The sequence below is a fragment of the Salvelinus sp. IW2-2015 genome, linkage group LG14 (genome assembly GCF_002910315.2).
Source record: "Salvelinus sp. IW2-2015 linkage group LG14, ASM291031v2, whole genome shotgun sequence".
NCBI classification, from domain to species: domain Eukaryota; kingdom Metazoa; phylum Chordata; class Actinopteri; order Salmoniformes; family Salmonidae; genus Salvelinus; species Salvelinus sp. IW2-2015.
Genome location: NC_036854.1, coordinates 37,495,375 through 37,508,090, shown reverse-complemented (window position 1 = coordinate 37,508,090; position 12,716 = coordinate 37,495,375).

Below are 12,716 nucleotides of genomic sequence, written 5' to 3'. Positions count from 1 at the left end.
GTCATTCTGTATAAACCTCAAAAAGTTATTCCTGTTGGAAACGCCTTCCGATGAACTTTACATCACTTCTCTTCTTAACGCTTAAATGCTCTTAAGATTGCCATGAATTACATCATCCATTTCTCAAATCATGTTTCTCCAAATTACACCTCCACCACAGTACCTTTATAAATCACATATAACTATTCCTCTGTCTCTGTTTACCTATTGCACTCTCTCTTCTCTGTTTCATAGAGAAAAGCTTCAGGCCATTGAACTTCCCTTCACATACTGACGGGTCGAAACTCTACAGGGTTCTGCTGAGTAATGAAGAATGTTCTGGCAACTTATTTCTTTGAAATTTGATCTGCCCTCAGATTGCAAAGGCTAGCATGCTAATTGCTAACCAACCCCAACCCCATGGCTGGTTCAAACGCTGGATATACCTGTAGCCTTCACAGTACACAGGTGCATTCTGGATCTAATTCCACTCACATGACTGCTGTCCTCAGCATTGCCACTTCTCCCCTGTTTGTAACAATAAAAGTCACATATATATATATAATAGCCCGGGGCAGTTCAGTGCTAGCGGGGTTGTTTGATTCTAGGAGGACGTCCCCGGTGATGACAGAAAATGCCTCCACACAGGCTCAACTAGAATCTTCCATGGTTTATTCAGCGAGTGGAGCAGCTAGCTCAAAGTAGTGACACACACTGTAGGGTTTTTTGCATCAGCAGATGAAAGGGCAATCATATCTCTGTGGGGATAGGGAGTTTATCAGACTGGGCTCTTGTTGCTGACGCCCTGTCACTGTGTTCAACACTCATCTCCTTGACATCAACTGGCTGTGAATATTAAAGACTGGCTGCTTGAGGAGGAAAAAGACGAAGTCCTTTAACAAAGAGAATAGCCATGGAATGGACGCTTAGAATGAAAGTTTAAACGGAAACTGAAGTGGGACCCCAAAGTTGTATGCATGTATGGGTCTAAAACATTTTTTTTTTTTTTTTTTAACTAGGCAAGTCAGTTAAGAACAAATTCTTATTTACAATGACAGCCTACCAGGGAACAGTGGGTTAACTGCCTTGTTAAGGGGCAGAATYACAGATTTTTACCTTGTCAGCTCGGGGATTCAATCCAGCAACCTTTCGGTTATTGGCCCAACACTCTAACCACTAGGCTACCTGAGGGGTCTTTCATAGTCGTTGGTCAAAGTGATCATTTATTTCAATGTTGTATTGTTGCTTATAAGTCACATAAGCGACACATGAGCGTATGAATAACGTGGTGACATTTAAATGAAACAATGGTGCTCAAGCCAGGGCCACATCAATTAACCTCTTGTTTGCCAATCACTTTTCCGTATCTACTCACGTTTGGTGAGGAACCTGTGACCTGAGTGTCTTTCATCCTCCGTGTGGTCTAGATGAACCCTGATTCTCAAATCAACATTATCCCCTACCCCCTAGATGTAGATCCAGAGAGAGAGGAGGGGAGGATCACTCTGGTATGCATAAGGCAGACCTATCTCATCCTTGCCGTGGGCCAAATGACCTCTTTGTGCCCCAGAAGGGATTGTTATCGCTTGGTAAGAGTCACCGGGAGATCAGCCATTAGTTTCCATCAATTTTACTTTGTGGCAAACCACTAGTAAGCAGGCTAGGTGGCACACCGGCTGACTGGCTGCCAAGGGARTTGCAAATGAATGGTATTTCTCTCTTTGATGTATGAACACTTTTAAAATATAGATGGCAAATCAGGGACATGTTCGATCATTTTCTCCTATATACTGTAGACATCTCCTCTGCAAACCTACTTCCCTGTGCCGTGACTGAAAAGGTAGCCCAGAATAAGAGCCGTGCAGTCTGTGACGACGTGAGGTCTTTGATCTGTGTAATCATATTTAGCTAGCGTTTGTTTCATGGATGGACCAGTGCAGTAGGTGATTTATATGCTTTGAGACAAGAGGCGGGCCTATTCGAAATAAAACCAAAACATGATCAAGTAGCTCCCAAGCTCACATGAAGATAATATATAATTCATGAGTATCTATAAATCCTGTTCTCATGTCTCTTGCTGATGGGGACACCAGGGTGGCTTAATTGAATTGCTTTGTAATCAAAACCGCTGAACCTTGTTGTTGATGGTGATATTTACTCACATTGTTTTTTACCCACTCACCATTAATGGTCTCGTAACTTTGCCTAAATTGATTTCATTTACCATGCTTCGAGAGGAAATTAATTGCCATGAGGTGAACACCACTTTTTAATTCTATGTAGTGACTCCCTGTACTAATGATGATTAAGTCCTATAGAGCTTGATGTGACAGTGGGATCATATTAATTGTCCTTTATAATTTACCTGCGTTGGGAAATGGATTTAATGGTAATTGAATGAAGTGAAGCTGTATTATTGAACTATTTATTTGCTGTAGGGCACAATGTAATGAAGTGAAATTGAAGAGTTTTTGTTGTTATATTTAGTGTGCATGGGAACTCACACTTGCACACAGCCGGCAGCACGTGCGTACACACACACACACACACACACACACACACACACACACACACACACACACACACACACACACACACACACACACACACACACACACACACACACACACACACACACACACACACACACACACACACACACACACACACACACACACACACACGTACCGCCGAGTCTGTTGGTGGAAGATAAGGAGCCGGAGCAAACAAGGACAATAATGATGTTCCTCCATCTTTACCCCTCTCCCTCCCTCGTTGACTCTGTTCCCTAAATGTCATGGCAACCAAGAAATCCTCATTCCTTCCTCACAAGTTGTCTTATTGAAGACAAGGCATTCTGCTTTAACTACACAGACCCTGGCAGCTTCCCAACTGGCACCCTATTCCATACATAGTGCACTACTTTTGATCAGGGCCCGTAGGGCTCAGACCAGTGCCCAAAGTTCTCTGACCAAACGTAGTTCTAGTCAAAAGTAGTGCACTATATAGGGAATAGGCTGCCATTTGGGATGCAGATCCACAGATGAGTTAATGTATTTCAGTCATATTGAACCAGCAGCTGCATAGTCACAGACTGATAGAGAGTAATTATATTGGGCTAATGGATGCGGTAGAGAGCAAACATGATTACGGGCCCAGATTTTCAAATAAATGGCCTGAGGAGAAGTCTCTCTCTGTGTGTTGGGATACATTTACTTGTTTACCTCTGCTGCAGTTTACCTGCCTTAATTGACTTAATGTTTTCTATTCTTATTCTACTGCTGCCTAAAGCACTCACTCACTCTATGACACTCAGGGGCGGACTGGGACAAGCATCCGGCCATTACATTTTATCCACAAAAGCCCACATCACTGCGTCCTCCCCCCCTCTGGAGGGCCACCAGCCACACAGTGGAGATACAACTCACCACTGTAAATGGGCTTCTGCTCTAGCCATTTTGTTTGCCTCCTTGTTGTGCCATCTGCCTGTCTCGGCATCTTCTCTGCTGTCACTCTGTGCTTCTTGTTCTCTGTCTGTCTGTCTGTCTGCCTGCCTGTCTGCTTAAGATGTATACGTTATAAAAGCCAAGCTAACGACTTAAGCTATATGCAAATTAGTTCCTGTCATATGTGTTCCCCTAAATCAATACCTACCGTAAGTGTTAATTACTAAATCAAATCAAATCAAATGTTATTGGTCGCATACACATATTTAGCAGATGTTATTGTGGGTGTAGCAAAATTCTTGTGTTCCTCGCTCCAGCAGTACAGTAATATCTAACAATTCACAACAATACACACAGATCTAAAAGTAGAAGAATGGAATTAAGACATATAGAAATATTAGGATGAGCAATGTCAAAGTCTGGAGTATAAATATATATGTGATGGGATGTATAGACATTATAGACATTATGGACAGTATGTGGATAGAATATTTATTATATCTGTACAATATGTAGGATAGAATAGTATATATAGAGCAATAATTAAATAGGATGGCATTGACCAGAATACAGTATATACAGTTGAAGTCGGAAGTTTACATACACTTAGGTTGGAGCCATTAAAACTTGTTTCTCAACCACTCCACAAATTCCTTGTTAACAAACTATAGTTTTGGCAAGTCYGTTAGGACATCTACTTTGTGCATGACACAAGTCATTTTTCCAACAATTGTAGTGGGTCAGATGTTTACATAAACTCAGTTGACTATGCCTTTAAACAGCTTGGAAGATTCCAGAAAATMATAAAGCTTCTGATAGGCTAATTTATATAATTTGAGTGAATTGAAGGTGTACCTGTGGATGTATTTCAAGGCCTACCTCCAAACTCAGTGCCCCTTTGCTTGACATCATGGGAAAATCAAAAGAAATCAGCCAAGACCTCAGAAAACAAATTGTAGACCTCCACAAGTCTGGTTCGTCCTTGGGAGCAATTTCCAAATGCCTGAAGGTACCACGTTCATCTGCACAAACAATTGTACGCAAGTATAAACACCATGGGACCACACAGCCGTCATACTGCTCAGGAATGAGACGCATTCTGTCTCCTAGAGATGAACGTACTTTGGTGCAAAAAGTGCAAATCAATCCCAGAACAACAGCAAAGGACCTTGTGAAGATGCTGGAAGAAACAGGTACAAAAGTATCAATATCCACAGTAAAACGAGTCCTGTATCGACATAACCTGAAGGGCTGCTCAGCAAGGAAGAAGCCACTGCTCCAAAACCACCTTAAAAAAAGCCAGACTACGGGTTGCAACTGCACATGGGGACAAAAAGAAAAGATRGTACTTTTTGGAGAAATGTCCTCTGGTCTGATGAAACAAAAATAGAACTGTTGGGTCATGATGACCATCGTTATCTTTGGAGGAAAAAGGGGGAGGCTTGCAAGCTGAAGAACACCATCCCAACTGTGAAGCACGGGGGTGGCAGCATCATGTTGTGGGGGTGCTTTGCTGCAGGAGGGACTGGTGCACTTCACAAAATAGATGGCATCATGAGGGAGGAAAATTATGTGGATATATTGAAGCAACATCTCAAGACATCAGTCAGGAAGTTAATGCTTGGTCGCAAATGGGTCTTCCAAATGGACAATGACCCAAGCATACTTCCAACGTTGTGGCAAAATGGTTAAGGACAACAAAGTCAAGGTATTGGAGTGGCCATCACAAAGCCCTGACCTCAATCTTATAGAACACTTGTGGGCAAGAACTGAAAAAGCGTGTGCGAGCAAGGAGGCCTACAAACCTGACTCCGTTACACCAGCTCTGTTAGGAGGAATGGGCCAAAATTCACCCAACTTATTGTGGGAAGCTTGTGGAAGGCTACCCGAAACGTTTGACCCAATTTACACAATTTAAAGGCAATGCTACCAAATACTAATTGAGTGTATGTAAACTTCTGACCCACTGGGAATGTGATGAAAGAAATTAAAGCTGAAATAAATCATTCTCTCTACTCTCTACTATAAATCATTCTCTCTACATTTCACATTCTTAAAATAAAGTGGTGATCCTAACTGATGTAAGACAGGGAATTTTTACTAGGATTAAATGTCAGGAATTGTGAAAAACTGAGTTTTAATCTATTTGARTAAGGTGTATGTAAACTTCCAACATCAACTGTATARATGACATGAGTAGAACAGTATGTAAACATTTGTCARGTGTGCTCCRTCTCTGGCCTCTAGGTCACCAGTCTGCTCGTTATGGTGCACACCTGTCACCATCGTTACGCGCACCTGCGCYTCATCAGACTCACCTGGACTCCATCACTTCCTTGATTACCTTCCCTATCACTCCCTTTGGTTCCTTCCCCAGGCATTGTTGTTTCTGTTCCTGTGTTATGTCTGTGCGTTATTCGTTATTCGTGATTCTTATTTTTTATTATGTTGTGTTTATCTATTAAAACACTCACTCCCTGAACTTGCTTCCCGACTCCCAGCGCACATCGTTACAACATTATTTAAGTGACCAGTGTTCCATGTTCGGCCTTCACCCAGGGTACTGGCTAGTGATGGCTATTTGACAGTCCGATGGCCTTGAGATAGAAGCTGTTTTTCAGTCTCTCGGTCCCAGCTTTTATTCACCTCGCCTTCTGGATGATAGCAGGGTGAACAGGCCAAGGTTCGGGTGGTTGATGCCCTTGATGATCTTTTTGGCSTTCCTGTGATATCGGTTCCTGGTCTTCCTGTTACAGGGCTCCAAACTAACATTTCCCCCTGGTGTCAATGGTGCCACTGCTACTAACTTTTACAGTTGGTGGCACCAGCCCATGATTTAGTCAGACCAAGATCATCTTATAAAGTAATTCATAATTAATTAAGAAGTTTAATAAATYGACAACTGACATATTCAAGAAAGAAGTTGTTTCATCTAACATGTAAAAGCAGGACTGCATGATTCATTGTCATGGATTTTGGTTTGACAATTAGACTAAAGCCTCCAGAATTTCCTAAATGTATTTTCTGTTCAATACAGATTAATTACTTACGTCTTTATATGCACTAACTAATATCATAGGCAAATGAATTTGGGGTTCAACAACTGAGGAAGTGGAAAGGCAAAACACATTGACTAGATTGCTAAATATAATAACCACTGCTAGTAGCCATGTATTGTATGTAGCATTTGAGACCTATAGACCTTTGCCCTTTTTTTGCATATTTTGCATATGCACTGCTCAATATCTCAAAGCCACATCATGTATCTTTGTTGTAAAATAGTTGCTATTGAGATGAATATTAAGAGTCGAGAAATACAAATTATACCTACAGAAAGCTGAGAACATCCTCTCTTCGACAGGGACAGCTTCCTAAGCTGTATTTTRCCCCCGCAATTGCATTTTTTAAATGTTATATGATCAGAAAGCATTTTTCTGTTGATCGTATGGGGGGAGAGGAGTGGCTCGCTCATCATAGCGGCAGGCCCCAGCCAGGGCACAGGCACAGGGCAGACATTTTCATTACAGGAATCATGAAGGTATTGCACTGTTTGACCAAATCATGGTTTTAGCTGCCTAAAAAATAGTTTTCAGTGAGGTGACAATGTAGAATGTGCTTTTCTACATTTATAGGTACCCTTTCTGGTTTTTTTACAATCCATGATTGCAGGTCCCTTTGCTGATACTGCGTTTGACTTTGAATCTGAGTTTGCGTGATTTCAGCTCAGCCTATCAGAAAACCGGGGGCTGGCAGTTGCCCACTGTTGAGCCWAAGGCTCAGTATAGATTAGTATAACAGAGAAAATGCGCAAATGTAAACTCTCATTTTTAAAAATTTGTACATTAAAATATTTAGTGTGTGTGTCAATGTCGACCGGCCAACCCAACAACAAAAAAAGGTTCCATTCTCTGAGGGTATCTCAGGGAGAGTTGGGATATGCAACAACAACAAAACACATTTCCATGTGTGTGAAATAGGACAAATATAAGCACCAACCAAATTGTTATTATTATTATGCACACATACACACACACCAGTCACCATAGCTTTACCCCAAGTGACATTCTCAAGAGCAGCTGCACTTTAATAAAAAATTGCCAATGGAAGGAGGGAGGATTATGAAATGGTGTTTTGGAAAGACAGGCAGGCTAGCTGTTCCTCCTTCCTTCCTTCCCTCCCTCCCTCCCTCCCAACCATCCCTCCCTCCGTTCCTCCCAACCATCACTCCCTTCCAACCATCCCTACCTCCCTTCATCCCTCCCTTCCTCAGTCTTGGCTTCGCTCAGCCACAGCTCTTCCTGCCTCTGACATCCAGAGACCGAAAAGAGGCTGTTGTCTCTAATTACATGTCTGTGATGTGGGGACGTGGGGTAGCTGGAGGATAGCTGGAGGTCCATGCCAGACCTCCAGGTCTTGGGAAGAGTCAGCCCAATGGAGGAGTGGTATTGTCAGACAGTGATATGCCTGTGAAATGCACCTCTTATCAGAACACATTTATATCTGTTTTCTTCATCGGCCTGGCATTGGCTTTGTTAGTCATTTCACAAGGTCTGAGTCAGTTATGTGATGTGGTCTGTGTACAAAATGATATCAAACGCAGAAAATAAACCTCAAGAAAAGAGAATGGGCAACTTGAAAATCATGATCAGAGGATCCCATTAATAGGTTTACAATCGTCTTCAACTCTTTATCCTACATTAGCATGAAAGGATTGTTAAATCTTTTAAGTCATTTTAATTGCACATATTAAGGACAAGGTTTGCTTGCTGCTGAAATTAGATGCAGAAGAAGATGCAGGATTGTTCCCTAAGAACTCCACTGCACAATATAATTCCAATGTATTTCATAATGCTCACAATATAATGTGGAACGGATGGGCGCTGCATCCTAAGTCTGCCCGTCTAGAGCACTAAACAGTGTCTCTACAGCTCCAGCAACAGCAGACGAAGAAGAAATTAAGGTGCTCTCTGCTTTGGGAGTCTCTTTCATGTTCTCCACCACCACCACCCCAGCCTTTTTTGATTCCAACCAATTTAATAGAAGCAGCCCAGGCCATGATCTCTTTTCCAATTAAGAAAAATACAGAGTACGCTTTTTTTATTTAAATGGTGACGGTAGGGTAGAGTACATATTTGCATCTGGCCCAATTTACATTTATAGTGTTTCCCTCTGAGGTTATTTAGATGTGTTTAGTTTCCAACATTATCAACGGAGGCATTTGTAAAGTGAGCCTCTCATGAAAGAAATAGCCACTATCGCATAAAAGGATACAAGGTTGGCCGGATAAGAGTATTAGAGCAATGCCAAGCAAAACAAAGATGACAAGAGTGGCTAGCTATCCTCCAGACAGCAAGCTGAAGTTATGGCGGGGTCAGGTGGATGAAGACATGAGAAGGGGTGTGAGGTGAAGGAAGAGAGGAGAGGGAGGAGGGGTGAGTTAAAGGGAGAGAGGAGGAGGTGGTTATCAAATATTACTCTGTCCCGAACTGGACAGGATCCAATATTAAAACAGAGATTTATGAGAACAATTTCATTTAAACAACTCTGATATATGGAATGTAAATAACAGCTGGAATGATTAATTTATTCCGAAAAGTGTCACATCCGGAGAATGTGTGTGTTGAATGCCAAGCGGAGTGGAGCGGCAGAATATATTGAGTCAGATTTCATTATTAATGCTATTACTCTGGCTCCCTGCTYCTATTACTCTGGCTCCCTGCTACTATTACTGTCACGACTTCCGCCGAAGTCGATCCCCGTCCTAGTTCGGGCGGCGTTCGGCGGTCAACGTCACCGTCGACGTCCACTTTTCATTTTCCATTGGTTTTGTCTTGTCTTCCCTCACACCTGGTTTCAATTCCATCAATTACATGTTGTGTATTTAACCCTCTGTTCCCCCCCATGTCCTTGTCCGGAATTGTTTCTTGTAYTGCTTGTGTACGTTATGCTGGTGGTTACCGGGTTTTGTTTGACCCATTCATTGATTGTTCTGTTTACGGTGGTTTTATGTTTATTAAACGACACCGTTGTAAATCAGTTTTCGCTCTCCTGCGCCTGACTTCTCTGCCGCCAGTACGCACCCCGCTACAATTACTCTGATTTATTGCTGTTATTACTCTCCCTGTCTCCCTGCTGTTATTACTCTGTATGACTGCTGTTATTACTCTGTCTGCCTAATGTTATTACTCTGTCTCCCTGCTGTTATTACTCTGTATGACTGCTGTTATTACTCTGTCGGCCTAATGTTATTAATTTCTCACTGCATATATGAATGTGGTTCCCTGCTGCTCTTACTCTGCCTCCCTGTTGTTATTAATGTGTCTCCCTGCTGTTATCACTTTGTCGGCCTGCTGTTATCACTCTGTCTGCCTGCTGTTATCACTCTGTCTCCCTGCTGTTATCACTCTGTCTGCCTGCTGTTATCACTCTGTCTCCCTGCTGTTATCACTCTGTCTCCCTTCTGTTATCCCTCTGTCTCCCTGCTGTTATCACTCTGTCTCCCTGTTGTTAATAATCTATCGTCTTGCTGTTATTACACTGTCTCCTGCTGCTATTAATTTGACACCCTGCTGTTATCACTCTGACTCCCTGCTGTTATCGGTCTGTCTCCTTGCTGTTATTACTTTGCCTCCCTGCTGTTATTAACAACTGCCTGCAGTTACTAATGTGGATCCTTCCTGTTATTACTCTGTCTCCCTGCAGTTACTAATGTGGATCCTTCCTGTTATTACTCTGTCTCATTGCTGTTATTACTCTGTCTCCCTGCTGCTATTGCTTCTGTTGCCTGTTTTGTTATCTACTCTGTCTCCCTGCGTTATGAATGTGTCTCCCTGCTGTTATCACTCTGTCTCCCTGCAGTTATTACTCTTTCTCCATGCTTTATTACTCTGTCTCCTACTGATATTACCATGACTCCTGCTGTTATCACTCTGACTCCCTAATGTTATTACTTTGTCTGCCTGTTGTTATTACTCTGTCTCCTGCAGTTACTAATGTGGCTCCTTCTGTTATTACTCTGTCTCCGCTGCTGCTATAACTCTGGCTTCCTGCTGTTAAAACTCTATCTTCCTGCTGCTATTACTTTGACTCCTCCTGTTATTACTCTGACTCACTGCTGCTACTACTCTTTCTCAACGCTGCTATTACCCGTCTCCCTGCTGCTATTGATGGTCTTCTTGCTTCTATCCTCTGTCTCCCTGCAAATTTACTCTGTCTCCCTGCAAATATTACTGTCTCCTGCAAATATTTCTGTCCTCATTGCTGCTATTACTCTGTCTCCCTGCGCTGCTATTACTCTGTCTGCCGTGTTATTATCTGTCTGCCTGATGTTATTATTTGGGCTTTGCAGTTATTACTCTGCTCCTGTTGTTAATACTCTATCTTCTTGCTGTTACCACTCTGTCTCCTGCTACTATTGCCTTGCTGCTCCTGCAAATATTACTCTGTCTGCCTACAAATATTACTCTGTCTCCCTGCTGTTATTACTCTGTCTCCCTGCTGCTATTGATGTCTTCTTGCTTCTATTACTCTGACTCCTGCTACTATTCCTCTGTCTCCCTGCAAATATTACTTCTGTCTCCCTGCAAATATTACTCTGTCTCCCTGCAGAATTTCACTGCTGTCTCATTGCTGGCTATTACTCTGTCTCCTGCTGCTATTGCTCTGTCTGCCTGTTGTTATTACTCTGTCTCCTGCTGTTATGAATGTGTCTCCCTTGCTGTTATCACCTGTCTCCCTGCAGTTTATTACTCTTTCTCCATGCTGTTATTACTCGTGTCTCCTACTGATATTAACCATGACTCCCTGCTGTTATCACTCTGACTCCCTAATGTTATTACTTTGTCTGCCTGTTGTTATTACTTTGTGTCCCTGCAGTTAACTAATGTGGTCCTTGCTGTTATTACTCTCTGTCCTCCCTGCTGCTATAACTCTGCTTCCCTGTTGTTAAAACTCTATCTTCCTGCTGCTATTACTTTGACTCCCTGCTTGTTATTACTCTGACTCACTGCTGCTACTACTCTTTCTCAACGCTGCTATTACCCCGTCTCCCTGCTGCTATTACCCCGTCTCCCTGCTGCTATTACTCTGTCTGCCTGTTGTTATTACTCTGCCCCCCTGCTGTTATTAATGTGTCTCCTTGCTGTTATTACTCTGTCTCCTACTGCTATTACCTTGACTCTCTGCTGTTATCACTCTGACTCCCTGCTGTTATTATTCTGTCTGCCTGATGTTATTCATTTGGCCTTTTGCAGTTATCACTTTGTCTCCCTGCTGCTATTACTCTGCCTCCCTGTTGTTAATACTCTATTTCCCTGTAAATATTACTGTGTCTCCCTGTTGTTAATACTCTATCTTCTTGCGGTTAATACTCTGTCTCCTGCTGCTATTACTTTGACTCCCTGTTGATATCACTCTGTCTCCCTGCTGTTATTAGTCTGTCTCCCTGCAGTTATTACTCTGTCTCCCTGCTGTTATTACTCTGTCTCCCTGCTGTTATTACTCTGTCTGCCTGTTGTTATTACTCTGTCTCCCTGCTGTTATTACTTTGTCTCCCTGCTGTTATTGCTCTGTCTGCCTGTTGTTATTACTCTGTCTCCCTGATGTTATGAATGTGTCTCCCTGCTATTACCTTGACTCCCTGCTGTTATCACTCTGACTCCCTGCTGTTATTACTTTGTCTGCCTGTTGTCTGCCTGTCTCCCTGCAGTTACAAATGTGGCTCATTGCTGTTATTACTCTGCTTCCCTGCTGTTAAAACTCTATATTCCTGCTGCTATTACTTTGACTCCCTGCTGTTATTACTCMGACTCCCTGCTGCTACTACTCTTTCTCAACGCTGCTATTACCCCGTCTCCCTGCTGCTATTACTCTGTCTGCTTAATCATTTATTTACTAACTAACTAACTAAATAATCACATAAAGGCATAAACAAACAACAGTAGATATACGTTACTAACAAGGAAAGGGAAGATTCCCTAGTGGGCTAAGCCAATATGACGGCTTGGTGGACAAAGGGAAGTGGGTGTGGACTGAGCAAGAGCTTGAAAGACCAGAGGGATCACTACACACATTACTACTATAATTATATTAATTGAAAGGCTAATCCTTTGCACATGAATGCTCACTCATTCGGGAATAATTGTAATCAATATATATATTTATGCCCATGTGTCGTGATCTTTTCTGTTGGAATTCGGTCCGTCTGCTGGAGAGTCAGTTCATCCMTGTCTCTTTCGCTCTCTCTCTCTGCTTCCCTGAAGATCAAAGCCTTTCATGGTTAGAATGGATACT